Source organism: Antechinus flavipes, chromosome 3, assembly GCF_016432865.1.
Source record: "Antechinus flavipes isolate AdamAnt ecotype Samford, QLD, Australia chromosome 3, AdamAnt_v2, whole genome shotgun sequence".
NCBI classification, from domain to species: domain Eukaryota; kingdom Metazoa; phylum Chordata; class Mammalia; order Dasyuromorphia; family Dasyuridae; genus Antechinus; species Antechinus flavipes.
The window spans coordinates 106,700,575-106,716,334 of NC_067400.1; positions in this window are offsets into that span (position 1 = coordinate 106,700,575).

Sequence of the window (15,760 nt, forward strand, 5' to 3'; positions counted from 1 at the left end):
TATTATGGCTAAATTTCAGAACTATCAGAGCAAGGAAAAAAATATTGCAAGCAGTCATAAAGAAACAATTTATGTACTAAGAAGCCACAATCAAGATTATCCAGGACCTAGAAGCTTCCACCTTAAAGAATCAGAGGACCTGGAATCTGATATTCCAAAAGGCAAAGAAACTTGGATTACAGGCAAGAATAAGATATCCAGCTAAAATGAGCATTATCTTTCGGGGATGAAGATGAACATTCAATGATGGAGATAAATTTCACCTATTTCTAATGAAAACACAAGAGCGGGACAAAAAAAAATGATCTCCAAACAGAACTCTAAAGAAGCATAAAAAGATAAAGAAGAAAGAAGTTTTGGAAACCATATTTCTGTTATGGGTGTATTTAGAGAGTACAGGTATAATTTATTTTTGTATAAAAATGTGAAAAAGAAATTAGAGGTAGAAAGAGGATTTATTGGAAAAAGAAGGTAAAATAAGGGAAGTTATAGCTTACAAAGAGACAAAGAAAGACAAAGGAAAGAAAGGAGAGGGATGAGCATTGTGTGAATCTTATGCTCATCAGATTTGGCTCAAAGAGAGAATATCAGACACATTTGGTTTCATAGAGAAACTTGTCTCACCTTATAGGAAAGGGGAAGGAGAAAGAGGAAAAGAAAGGAAGATTAATAAAAAGGAAAACAGAAGTAGTAGGGGAAAGGTGTAAGAAAGGGGAAGAGGCTCTAAAGGGGAAGAGCTGTTTGAGGGAGGTGGTGATAAGACGCAATATACCTGGGGGAAAGGAAAGAGAAAAGCATAACTTGGGGTAAACAATAAGGCATGAAATAAAGAATTAGTTATTTTAACTGTGAATGTGAATGGGATGAGCTCTCCCATAAAACAGAAATGCATAGCAGACTGGGTTAAAACCAGAATACTACAATGTGTTGTATACAAAAAATACATTTAAAGAAGAGTGTTACATACAGAGTGAAGATAAAGGGCTGGAGCAGAATCTATTATGCTACAGGTGAAGTTAAAAAAAAAGGCAGGAGTAGCAATCCTGATGTTAGTTCAAGTAAAAGCAAAGACAGATCTAATTTAGAAAGATTAGGAAGGAAACAGTTTCTTACTAAAGAATACCATAAATAATGAACCAATACCAATACTAAACATATATGCTTCAAGTGGCATAGCATTCAAATTCCTAGAAAAGAAGTTAAGAGATCTTGAAGAAGAAATAGACAGCAAAACTATAATAGTGGGGGATCTTAATCTTGTTCTCTCAGAACGAGATAAATTGAACCACAAAATAAATTTTAAAAAAGTTAAGGAGGTAAACAAAATGTTAGAAAAATTAGCTATGATAGATCTTTAGAGAAAATTGAATGCACACAGAAAGGAGTTTACTTTTTTCTCAGTGGTTCATGGAACCTATACAAAAATTGATCATGTATTAGGGCATTAAAATCTCAAAATCAAATGCAGAAATGCAGAAATAGAAAATGCATTTTTTCAGGTCATGATGCAATAAAAATCATATGCAATGAAAGGCCAGGGGAAAATAAAGCAAAAATTAATTGGAAATCAAATAATCTAATCCTAAAGAATAAATGGATGAGACAACAAATCACAGACACAATCAATAACTTCATCCAAGAGAAGGACAATAATGAGACAATATATCAAAATTTGTAGGATGAAGCCAAAGTGGTTATTAGGGGAAGGGAACTTACTTGCATAAAATATAGAAAGAAAAGATCAATGAATTGGCTTACAACTAAAAAAGCTAGAAAAAGAACAAATTAAATTTGAAATTCAGAAAATAAAAGGGAAAATGCATAAAATTGAAAAAAGAAAACTATTGAATTGATAAATAAAACTAAGAATTGTTTTTATGAAAAAACAACAAAATAGATAAACCCTTAGTTATTCTGATTAGAAAAAAGGAAAGAAGAAAATTTTATTAGTCTCAAAAGTGAAAAGGGAAACATTTCCACCAATGGAGAAGAAATTAGAGCAATAATTAGGAGTTATTTTACCCAAGTATATGCCAATACATTTGATAAGCTAAGTGAAATGGAGGAATATCTACAAAAATATAGATTGCCCAGTTTAAGAGAAGAGGAAATAAACTATTTAAATAGTCCCATTGAAAAAAAAGAAATAAAACAAGATATTAATCAACTCCCTAAGGAAAAATCTCCAGGGACAGATGGATTTAGATGTGAAGTCTATCAAACATTTAAAGAACAATTAATTCCAATATTATATAAACTATTTGAAAAATTGAGAAAGAAGGCATCCTACCAAATTTGTTATGGTGCTGAAACCTAAAGCAAGTAGTATGAAAACAGAGAAAGAAAATCATAGACCAATTTCCCTAATGAATATTGATGCAAAAATCTTAAATAAAATATTAGTAAAGAGATTACAAAAAGTCATCCCCAGGATAATACACTATGATCAAGTAGGATTTTTTACCAGGACTGCAGGGCTGGTTCAATATTAGGAAAATTATTAGCATAATTGAATATATCAATAACCAAACTAACAAAAATCACATGATTATCTCAATAGATGCAGAAAAAAAAAATTTGACAAAATCCATATTAAAACAACAACAACAACAAAAAAAAACAAACAAACAAACATTAGAGAGTATAGGAATAAATGAATTTTTCCTGCATGGTTTCCAAAACCATTCCCAATATGATCAGGTGTGAAACAAGGCTGCCCACTATCATTATCACTATTCAATATTATATTAGAAATGTTAGCTTTGGCAATAAGAGAAGAAAAAAATTTAAATTTAAAGTATTAATTATTAAAGAGTAGGTAATGAGGAAACCAAATTATTACTCTTTGCAGGTGATATGATAGTATACTTAGAGAAACCTAGAGAAGCAACTAAAGAATTATTAGAAATAATTCACAATTTTATCAAAGTTTCAGGATACAAAATAAATCCACATAAATTATCAGCATTTTTATACATCACCAACAAAATCCAGAAGCAACAAATAGAGAAATTCCATTCAAAAAACTTTCAATGGTATAAGATATTTGGATATCTATCTGCCAAAGGAAAGTCAGGAACAATGTGAACATTCCAGTTTCTGAATGTTCTGAATGTTCTACAACTACAAAACACTTTCTACAAAAATAAAGTCAGATCTAATAAGTTGGAAAAATATCAAGTGCTCATGGGTAGGCAGAGCAAATATAATAAAAATTATGTTGCTACCTAAAATTAATCTATTTATTTTTGTGCCATACCAATCAAAGGCCCAAGATATTATTTTACAGCTCTAGAAAAAATAATAACCAATTTCATCTTGAACAAAAGATCAAGAATTTCTAGGGAATTAACGAAAAACAATGTCAATGAAGGTAGCCTAGCTGTGTCAGATCTAAAACTATATTACAAAGCAGCAGTCATCAAAACCATTTGGTACTGGCTTAGAAATAGAGTAATTGATCAGTGGAATAGCTTAGGTTCACAGGACAAAATAATCAATAACTACAGCAATTTAGTGTTTGACAAACCAAAAGACCCCAGTTTGGGAGATAAGAACTCACTATTTAAGAAAAATTTCTGGGAAAATTGGAAACTATTATGGCAGAAACTAAGCATTAACCTACATCTAATACTATATACCAAGATAAGGTCTAAATGGGTTCATGACTTGGACATAAAGAATGGTATTATGAGCAAATTAGAAGAACATAGGATAGTTTAACTCTCAGATCTATGGAAAAGTAAGGATTTGTGACCAAAGGAGTGAACTCATAATTAAACACAATTAATAATTTTGATTATATTAAGTTAAAAAGGGTTTGTACAAACAAAACTAATGCAGACAAGATTAGAAGTAAAACAAAAAATTGGGGAAAACATTTTTACATTTAAGGGTTCTGATAAAGGCCTCATTTCTAAAATATATAGAGAATTGACTCAAATTTATGAAAATTCAAGCCATTCTCCAATTGACAAATGGTCAAAGGATATGAACAATTTTCAGAAGAAGAAATTAAAACCATTTGTAATCATATGAAAAGATACTCTAAATCACTATTGATCAGAAAATGCAAACTCTGCAGATACCACTACACACCTGTCAGATTGGCTAAGATGGCAGGAAAAAATGATGAATGTTGAAGGGGATGTGGGAAAACTGAGACACTGATACATTGTTGATGGAATTGTGAATGGATTCAGCCTCTCTGAAGAGCAATTTGGAACTATGCTCAAAAAGTTATCAAACTGCATATCCTTTGATATCCTTTTCTACTGGGCCTATATCCCTAAGAGATATTAAAGGAGGGAAAGGGACCCACATGTACAAAAATGTTAGTGGCATCTCTTGTAGTGGCAAGAAACTGGAAACTGAGTGGATGCCTATCAATTGGCTATGGCTAAATAGGCTATGGTATATAAATGTTATGGAATATTATTTGCTATAAGAAATGATCAGCAGAATGATTTTAGAGAGCCCTGGAGAGACTTTCTTGAACTGATAATAGTGAAATGAGGGGAACCAAGAGATCATTGTACATGGGAACAGCAATATTATATGATGATCAATTATGAATGGATGTGACTCTTTTCCAGTAACGAGATGATTGAGGCCAGTTCCAGTGATTTTGTGATGAAGAAAGCCATCTATACCTAGAAACTATGAGAATGGAATGTGGATCACAACATAATATTCTGACTATTTTTGTTATTGTTTGCTTGCATTTTGTTTCCTTACTCATTTTTTTTTGCTTTTTTATCTGATTTTTCTTATGCAATAAAATAATTGTATAAATATTTACCTCTGTTCGATCTAACATATTTTAACATGTATAACAAAAAATAAAAACAAAAAGATCTAGAAAGTGCAAAAAAAGTTGAAAAGATTAGAAATGTTTATCTTTTACCTAATATAGAACCTAGAACATTGTAGGCACTTAATAGTGATTACTGATTGATTGAAAAAGATAGGAAAAAATATTTCAAAAGGAAAATACTAAAAGTAATTTGAAGAAGCAAATAGAAACTCTAAACATTTTCAATTAGTTGAAGAGTAACTTCAGAATGGAAAAAAATAAAATCAATTGCTCTGGTAGTAGCAAAAATATTTGTCAATAGGAGAATGTCTAAACTGTAACACAATATATTAATCTATAAACTGGATCCATGATTGAACAGAAGGGCATTAACTATATTGCCTTTGGTAAGCCATCTAGTACATATTGGCCCAAAGCTATTGCTTGAAACATAGCATTATTTTTTTTAAAAATAATTATAGTTTTTGTTTTGTTTTTTAGTTTTCAAAATCCATACAAAGATAGTTTTTAACATTCACTCTTGAAAATTTTTGCTTTCCAAATTTTTCTCCCTCCCTCCTGCCTTCCCTCTGCCCTACACAGCAAGAAATGTTGGATTCCTCCAAAACATATTTCTACATTTGTCCTGGTACACAAGAAAAATGAGATAAAAAGGGGAAAACAACAAGCAAATAAACAATTTAAAAAATGAAAATACTGTGCCTTGATCCACATTCAATCTCCATAGTTCTGTCTCTGGATGCAGATGGGTCTTTCCATAACAAATTAAGTTGTCTTGAATCACATCATTATTGAAAAAAAGCAAGTAAAGGTTTAAAGTCTTTAAATACACAGCTGGAAGATGAGTTTCTTTAATGATGAGATTTCTGTAGTTTTGGTAGAGATGTAAAAAGAATTTAGTTCAGTAGAAAATTAAATCAAATATCAAAACATTTATGAATTTTGCAAAGGTAAAAAGCTATAAGAATAGAATATTAATTTAAGAGCAGAGCTGATTGAGAAGGAATGAATAAGTAATTCTGATCAAGACTCACAGGAAATGTCTGAAAAGTTGTTATTTTAGGCATTAAAATTATTTCAGTGTAAATAGTTAAATAAATATTTAGAATCTGTTTTAATTTCTTCTATTGATGCTTCTATTGATGCAACGGCTCTTTGGTCATTTATCTTCAGAATCTGATAATATTAGTTTGTCATTAATTTGTAATACTTATATGTATCTGAAGAATCATTGATATATATGTTGTCCGATATTGTATGAGGATGTATTCTGATGGAAGTGGATTTCTTTGACAAAGAGACCTAACTCAGTTTCAATTGATAAATGATGGACAGAAGCAGCTATACCCAAAGAAAGAACACTGGGAAACGAATGTGAACTATTTGCATTTTTGTTTTTCTTCCCGGATTATTTTTACCTTCTGAATCCAATTCTCCCTGTCCAACAAGAGAAATGTTCGGTTCTGCGAACATATATTGTATCTAGGATATACTGCAACATATCTAACATATATAGGACTGCTTGCCATCTAGGGGAGGGGGTGGAGGGAGGGAGGGGAAAAATCGGAACAGAAGCGAGTGCAAGGGATAATGTTGTAAAAAATTACCCTGGCATGGGTTCTGTCAATATAAAGTTATTATAAAATAAAATAAAATATTAAAAAAAGATATATATGTTGTCTACAATAATGCAATCCACAGTTCAGTCATGCTTAATTATTAATCATTAATATTTAGCTTTTGTCTGCATCCTTCCAAAGACTTCTTTGTAGAATTCCACCTTGTGCTTCCTTGTTTGCATCCAAAACAATGAGTACATAATGTATTGGGTAGTTAGGAGATGCAGTCAGTAAAGCACCTTGTTTAGAATGATGAAGAGATGAGTTCAAATTTTATCTATAACATTAGCTTTGTGATCTAGGCCAAGTCATTTCATCCCTATTTGCCTGAATTTTTCATCTATAAAATGAGATATACTGGAGAAGGGAATGGCAAATCACTTGGTTATACTTGGTAAGAAAACCTATGAATAAAGCCATAGGTCATGAAGAGTCAGATATGACTGAATGAGTGAATAACATCGTTTATCAAGTTTTTTTTTTTTCCTCCACATTCTTGCCATATAATCAGTTCATATTTCTTTCAGGTAATAAATTTATTTGATTATATCCTGTATTCTTGATTATTTTTGTGTGTCTTTATTTAGTTACTGTTGCAGCCTATATGCACTTACTATAAATGATTTTTAAACAATCTCTGGACAATCTTTACATTAATTGGTCAGAATAAGTTATATTTTACAAATTAATGATAAGAACATATTAGCTGAATTTGAATGTAAAAGGATAGCCAAATAATTTTTATGATCTTGAGGTCATTTAAGGAACTATATAATTTCACAAAATCAATTTAGTCAATTCTCTTCCTTCTAAATAATTAACCATTTTTTTTACCAATTTATACTATATTTAAAGATACATATACATAAATACACACATAAATTTACAAGTTGGCTATTTTATTGCATACTATAAAGTGTAACTATAATATTATAATGTGGAAAATATTCTTGATTGACTTTTTTTTTCTATATAAATACTTAGTCCATTATACAGCTTTTTTTTCCCCCATAAGACTGTATTATTTCACAGTATGATACAACCAGCACAATATCATTTTCAAACACAAGCATCTGGAACACATGAACATCTATAATAAATCCCTTTGCAACTTGCACTCTGTAGGAAAGCCCCTGTAACTGTGACAAACACTTCTGGCAAAAGTAGGTCTTACTATATTGTATTTTTCCTGATAGTAGTGATTAGTGTTGTTGAACAAAGTTCTTATGTTATATTTTTTAAAAATTATCTTGAATAAATTTGATATATTGATGGAAGTGGCTTTAAAGAGAGCTTTCAAAGCATTTTAGAGTAATATTTTTGTTCAAATCTACCAACTGTAAACAAAGCACTTGCATTGTGCATGTGTGTTCTGTCATGTTAGAGTTCAAATCAAGTGAATTCAATATCTACAGCTTAAAAATCTTATTTTAAGTTTATTAGAAATAAAAATACTATGCATTTCTTTTTTTTTTTCATTTTTTTGTTGGCCCAGTTTGGATTTGATCCTAAAATGTCACAGGTTTCTAATTTCTTGGATCTCTAATCAAATTTTCATTAAGACTTTTTTCCATTCCTTATTTTCTACTACTTTATTAGATGGTACTACTCTTTATAGAAGTACACTCATCATTTTCCAAAGAATTATATAAATTAATTTATTTACTAAACTGTTGCATTTGGCAAGTGTTTGTTAATTAATATATTTTTAGGCTACATAGTCTTCTTATTGTAAATTATTTTTAGATTTTTTTATTTGTCTTTTTTTTCTTTTTCTGTCTTTAGTCAATAATTTATTTACATATTCATTCATTTCATTTTTTTTTCTTTTTCTTTTTCTTTTTTTTTTTTTTCTTTTTTTTTTTTTTTTTTGGTTGTTTAAGACTAGGTCTTTTTATCACTCAGTGTGGAAGAGCAGGCCTAATCCCAGTACTGATTTACATTATTTGTTAATTTATACAGAAGATATGGCTTGTTCTATTTCCAACCAAGGTATTGTTTCCCCTTGTTAGGCAACCTGGTAGCACGTGTTCTCTTGGGTACTCACCATCTTAATGATGAATTTAGTTTGAACATCTGGTCCATTACCCTACTGATGCTTGGAACTCAACTCAAGAGATTCACCAGCTTCAACCTAAAAGAGATCATAATGGGATCTTAAACTTGCCTATCAGTAATATGTCTAGATGAAATTATTACAATCAACTTGAAATCCAATTCTCAGTTCTTTTCTGATTTTTTGACATCTTTAAAAAATTAAGTTATAAACAGAGCCATCCAGTAAAGTAAAGGTAGTGACTAGTCCAAGCTCTCCTAAATCTCTATCCAAACAACTTTAAACTAACACATCAAAACATCTAGAGTGGTAGAACTAACAAAAGGACATCATGAAAAATTTTCTAGCCCATGACAACTTAGAAGGTTGCCAGGAATAATATGTCTTACTGAGGTGAGAATAGAGTTCAGAGCAGTATATAACCCCATAAGTTAGTGTAGGCTTGGGGGAAACTGAATGGGGAATAGTAAGCTCTGGAACTCTCAGGCCACCCAGTGAGAAGGTAGTTGGACAGCTGGTCAGAAGGAAATTTAAAAGGGACATCTTGTTGGCACTGGGTGCAGGAATCTGTTGCACTGCCCACAAGGGAATCGGAGATCTCCCAGAATGAGAAACAATACTAGCATACAAGATTTCCAAACTATCAGGGAAGGAAAATCTTGGCCATAATTCCATGGTAGAAAAGATTATTTATAGATACTCACACACCAGGAGAGCAGTGACTACACCTCTCCTTAGAGGTATTTAAGGAAATAAAAACTTACAAGTCTCCAGAATTAGTTCGGAAAACAGTAACACAAAAACATCTGAAGCTTGAGATGGTACCTCCTCCATTTCAAGAATAAAACTTAACATTAACATAAAAATAAATCAAGAAATAGACTGGAAAATAAATAAACCACAAAACAAGAACCTGACATTAGAAATGTCAAAAAACTATATACACATGTATTTAAGTGTGTATGTATGTTTGTATGTGAGTGCATGCACATACATGCATATGTAGGCTTATGTGTATCTATATGTATGAGTATATTCATGTATTTATATGTGTATATGTGTGTTAGAACTAGTATGTGTATATATGCATATATGTAAATAAACATACATATTTGGAAGAGGTCAAAAAGGATTTTCAAAATCAAAAAAGAGAAAAAGAGGAAAACTTGAGAGTGGGAGTGATGAGAATGATAAAAGAGAATCATGAAATAAAAGTCAACAGCTTGGTAAAGGAAACAAAAATGTGAAAGAATGTAGAAAAATTTACTGTGGAAAAATAACTCTTTTTAAAAAAGTAGAATTGGCCGAACATAAGAGGAGGCATAAAAGTTTACATAAAAAATAATTCCTTAAAAATTAGAACTGAATAGGCAGAAGATAATGACTCTATGAGACATCAAGAAACAATAAAGCAAATTTTAAAAAAGAAGTAAATTTGAAATATATCATTGGAGAAATATTTAATGTGAAAATAGATTGAGGAGAGATAATTCAAGAATTATTTAACTGTGTGAAAAAAATAATCAGAAAAGGCTGTTAAGGAAAGCTGCTCAAGAATTCTACAACTAGTGTGTAACAGAAATTGAATCAATCACCTCTTGAAAGAAATCCCAAAATAAAATCCCTGGAATGTTTTATTCAAATTACAAAGCTCCCAGGTCAAAGAAAAAAAATTGCAAGCAGCCAAAAAAAGAAATAACACAAATATTGTAGATTACACAAGATTTAGCAGCTTTTACATTAAAGGATCAGAAATCTTAGAATATGATATTCCAGAGGGTAGAGGAGCCAGGTTTACAACCAGGAATCACTTACCTAGGAAATTGAATATAATCCTTCAAGGGGAAATATATATATATATATATATATATACATATATTATATATATTTAACAATACAGAAGACTTTCATGCATTCTTGATAAAAATATCAAAGCTGAACAGAAAATTTAATTTTCAAATACAAAATTCTAGATGCAACAAAAGGTAAACATAAAAGAGAAATCATAAATGATTCAATAAGGTTAAACTTTTGTATTCTTACATGGGAAATGATATAACATAATAATAATAAATTAAAGGTGAGATACAGGGTTGTACTAGAAGTTCAAGATATTAGATTATGTCAATACAGTCTAAGATATCTTTTCTTCAAGGAAGCAATACTAGAATTTGGTTGATCAGAGTACTAAAGGTGTTATCACAACCTATCACAAATTGGTATTCTTAAGATCTAATAGTATTTCCACTAGCCTGATAAATCTTTTTGATCCAGTCCTGTAGTCCTGATTATTGGAGGGAAAGGAACATCATTTAGTGTCAATAAGCTTGCTCCTTTTATTTATTTATTATAGGTAAAGATATTTTCATTGTATTTCATGCATTTCCATTTCTACTTATTCTAATTATAACCATGAATTACTGATTTGTCCCTAACTAAACATGGCTCAGAACATCTGCATTCTTTCCAGTATTTATGAGATGCTCTGTATTTCTTGCCATATTTAGTCATCATTCTGATCTCAATATTGTGACCTTATAAACAAAATTATTCTCATCATCTATATGACTCTATAGCCACTTTTCTATAGTTAGGTGTTGATGTTATATAGTTATATAGTTATAGTTGATGGCCATAACTATCAACCAAAGAAAAAGATAACATTTTATCGTGAACCGCATCCACAGGAAAAAAATGCAATATAATTTGTGATGATATAAATAAACTGATGTAAATCTTATTGAACAAATTATTCAAAAATAAGTTCTCTATATGCTAAATTTTTATCATAAAAATATGAAGAATGTGTCTTAAATTAACAGCTTTTCTAAAATAATGGCTCAAGAGTTTAATAAATTCATTTCATCATATTTCAAATGTTGCCTGTAACAATATATAATTTTATATTAAAACATTTTGTATTAAGAATAGGATGTTGTGAAATATAAATATATGTTTATATTTATGTATATATATACATGTGTATGTATATATAGATATATAATTTAATGTCTATTAGTAGAGTACTTACCTACACTGTACTTGGAAGCAGTGTATTGCATTTAATCTGGCCTACTACTTTTTTTCTGTGTTAGAGAAAGGCTCTATTGAACATGAAATACTAATGTCTATTCTCAAATACTGACTTTTACTTAAAATGCATTCATTTTACTTTTTAAAATTTTACAACTTAGCAATTAAAAAATTAACCATTTCGAGCAAATTGGTGAAATATAGTTCTTCACTAAAGGAATTTTTAGAAAGGTAAAGAGAAAATATATAGAATTTTAGAGTTCAATGGTTAGATTTCATAGATAGAAATATGATGATTAACTATAATATTAAGTGCTTGCATGTAGGGAATCTTTGTATCAGTTAAACTGGATGTAACATAGAGATTCTCATACAAAGAAGAATGTTAAAAATCAATAGAGAATCCAAGACAAGCATAGATTACTAGGATAAAATCTTGAGATGCCATTCATTCCTGTGGTTTCTTGAAAAATTTGTCTTACACTTTGAAACTCTTGAAGCTCTGTTAGTTCAAAAAATACAAAAAGCATTTTTAGCAAAAATTATCAATATGTTATATATATAATGTATATGTATATACATATATATAATATTATAACTATATTGAAAGTGTTTGAGATCAATAAATGTATTGACAGAACTCAGGTTTTGATCTATTCTGAATTACTGAGAAAAAAACATTTCTTCTTAATACCATGTGCTGCTGCTTTTTCTTCATATTTTCACAAAGTGGTGCCCATTGCTCTGAAATTGCCTCTTTGGACAAGCTGTGACATAAATGGTTTTCACTCATTTGATAGTTATTTTTTTCTCAAGTCTGCCTCTTGAGCAGGCTATTTAGTAATAAATCAATTTGGTCATTTTTATTTTTTTTTTGAATAAAAGTTATAATAGAGCAAGTTCTCATGTATTCAAAAAACTAGGGAATACAATTCCACATAATTATTAAATGCCTACAATATTCTAGGTATCATGTCATAAACTAATCTATAAAGAGGAAACAAAACACAGTCAACAAACTTACAATTTAATAATAAAGGCCAAAAAATACAAAATAGACTATGAATATACTTAGATTGCATCCACCCCAAAGTGTCATGGAAGTAATATTAAATAAAGAAGGATTCCCACTGAGGGACCACAGGAGGCTTCTTTGATGAGGTTGCCTTTGAACTGGACTTTTCACATGAACCAAAATATTCAGCAGGGAAAACTGAGAGATGAGGATCAATTTTATACAGTAAAAGGTACACAATATAAAAAATAAAGTTTTTGAAGAAATAAATACATAGAAGAGTGGGGGGAGAGATTTATAAGAATGAACCATATTATCATTTTTAATATTTTGAATTAATAGTTTAGGAAATTACTATATTGTTTAGATAAATTTAAGCAAAATATTTGATAAAGTACCTTTGACTAGTAATGTGGAAAAGATATAGAGATGTGACAATAGTATTGCTAACTAGATTCCAAACTTGCTGAATTTGCATGCACTGAGTAGTTTTTATTGAGTTGATGTCAGTTTAGAATGAGGTTTCCAGTAGAATAAATCAGGGATTTATAAGTAACCTGCTATAGTTCAACATTTTCATTAACCATTTGAATGAAGGCATAAATAACATGATGATAAATTATATAGATGACATAGAAATAGGTGCACCAAATACAAGTCAACATTCAAAAAGATACTGGTGTTGAACATTGAAACAAATCAAATAAGAGAAAACCTAATGTGGAAAATCTTGGATTAACATTTCAGAAATTGAAGATAGGGAAATGTGGCTAAACAGGATCTCATTTAAAAGTATCTAGATTTTAATGACAAAACTCTGTGTCATTGTTGAAAAACTACTTTCTGTTGCAGCCTTCTGGACTTCAGGTATTTGGGTCTGTTTATTGGGTTCTCTGAACCTATTTACTAAAGTAAATATCCAGATAACCTCTCCCTGAAAAGAGGAAACTGCTATGATTTCAGTATATGGAGCTAACAAAGATCAATAGAATATCCCAGATTAAGATTGATTTTATTCTTTTGTCATCTTTTATTATTTCACATTCTTTATCTCAAATCAAGAACTTTTGGGGGGAGAAATTCTAATCAAAACTCAGATTGTGAGTTTAGGAGCCTCAAAACCAGAGTTATATATGCCTTGGAGGTAAGGAATCTGAGGTAAGGGTTCCATAGATCATTTGTTTGCTATGAAAATGAATACAGTTGAAGTTAACATTCCTGACTTTATTATTCATATCTACAGTTTAAAAAAAAATGTGACTTTTAAAGTTTGAAATTTAAACACAAAACCTTTCTGGTCTGCTGCAATCTATCTCACAGGATTTTCATGATTTAAGATCTTTGTAAATTTTAAAGGGTAATATGAATTATTATCATACTTGTATAATAAAATATAGCATTATTTTCTTGACATTTAATGCATTTCATATTTTGGCACCAATCCACCAACCTACATTTAAGACATACTTCATAATACTTTTCTTGACACTAATCATATTATACCTACTTATTTTTATACTCCAAGTAATCTCAATTCTGTTCTTTCAATTCTATTAAAATTGATCTCACAAAGGTCACTAAATCCAGTGACCTTTTTAAAATCTCTATCCTCTTTCACCTTATTATGGGATAGTTCATGTAGGTAACTGCTGCCAAATACATACTTTCAACAATGAAGGCAAGAATTTATGGGTTTTATTGTTATTATTATTATTATTAATATGCTCAGGCATAGATTTAGGTCTTAAAGAAAAATCTAAACAATCATGAGGATCTTAACAAAGCTTATTATAGGAAAAATAGTGTCATTGACAGAAACAATTCTTTCAAATATTTTGTAATCTTGTACATTCTTCTTAGGATATAAAAATTAGAGAGAAAATACATCCATAATTCTACGTATCTAAAAGTTGAACAAAATTAATTAAAAATGTAAAAATTGCATACTTTCCTAAGGAAAGAAACTTTGTCAAACAATAAACTAAATCAGGTTACAGACTAAATTACATTTAGAGGACTCATGATTAGGCTCATTGAGGAGGATTTATATGTCACCAAAGAGTCAGAGAATTGAAATGTTTCCTCTTTAAATTTAGGAATACTTTAGGCTCTTAAATAACATTTATATCCCATGAGATAGTTTTTGGTCAAATTAGCTTAATATTAATAAAAAATGTAGTGGGAATTTTAAAAAATAAGAAAAAAATTTCCATGACAGCCTCTATGTAGCTTTTGGCATTATTTGTCATCATTTGATCCTCTACTGAATTTTTTCCTCCTTTGACTTCCATGGTACCAATGTCTCTTATTTTTCCTATTTGCCTGGTGATTCCTTCTTAATTTCTTTTTAAAGTCCATTATCCATCTCCTTCTCCCTAAATTCACTTATAATCCAGAAATATAATGCTTCATTTTCTTTTTTTCTGCTGCTCCATCTCCATCTCTCTCTCTCTTTCTTTCTCTTTCTCTCTCTCTGTGTCTTTCTCTGTCTCTGTCTCTCTCTGACACACACTCTCTCTCTGTGACACTCTGTGTGTCTCTCTCTGTGACTCTCTCTGTGACTCTCTCTCTCAGTGACTCTGTATCTGTGTGTCTCTCTGTGTGTCTCTGTGTGTGTGCCTCTCTGTCTCTCTCTCTCTCTCTGTGTCTGTGTGTGTCTCTCTGTGTGTCTCTCTGTATGTCTCTCTCTGCGTGTCTCTCTCTCTATCTCTCTCTCTATTTCTCTTACTATCTCTCTCTCTCTCTCTCTCTCTCTCTCTCTCTCTCTCTCTCTCTCTTTCTCCCTTTACCATTCTCTCCCTATCTTCTTCCCTGAATTTTTTCTTGTTACATATTCATCTGTGTCCATGTTATGTATAGTAGTAAGAGAAATTTAAGTTCCCTTGGCAATAGAGTCTGTCTTCCTATCTCCAGAGTATAACATAACAACTTAGTCATAATAAAGAAATACTAATCAGAAATCTAATTTAACTGTTAAGAATACATTATTATTTTTAATTTGTCAAAGAGAGTATAAATAATTCCAATACTTTAGCATACACAAGGAAAATAATAAAAAATATTGAACCTGGCTCTCAAATATCATATCTGGTATGGTAACTGGTTTGAAATCTCATAAGATCCACTATGAAAGTAATTTTCAGGTGTAAACATTTGAGGGGGGGATAATTCTAGATATGACTCTGATTATGAGCTTATATTCTCCAAACCAGACTTTATAT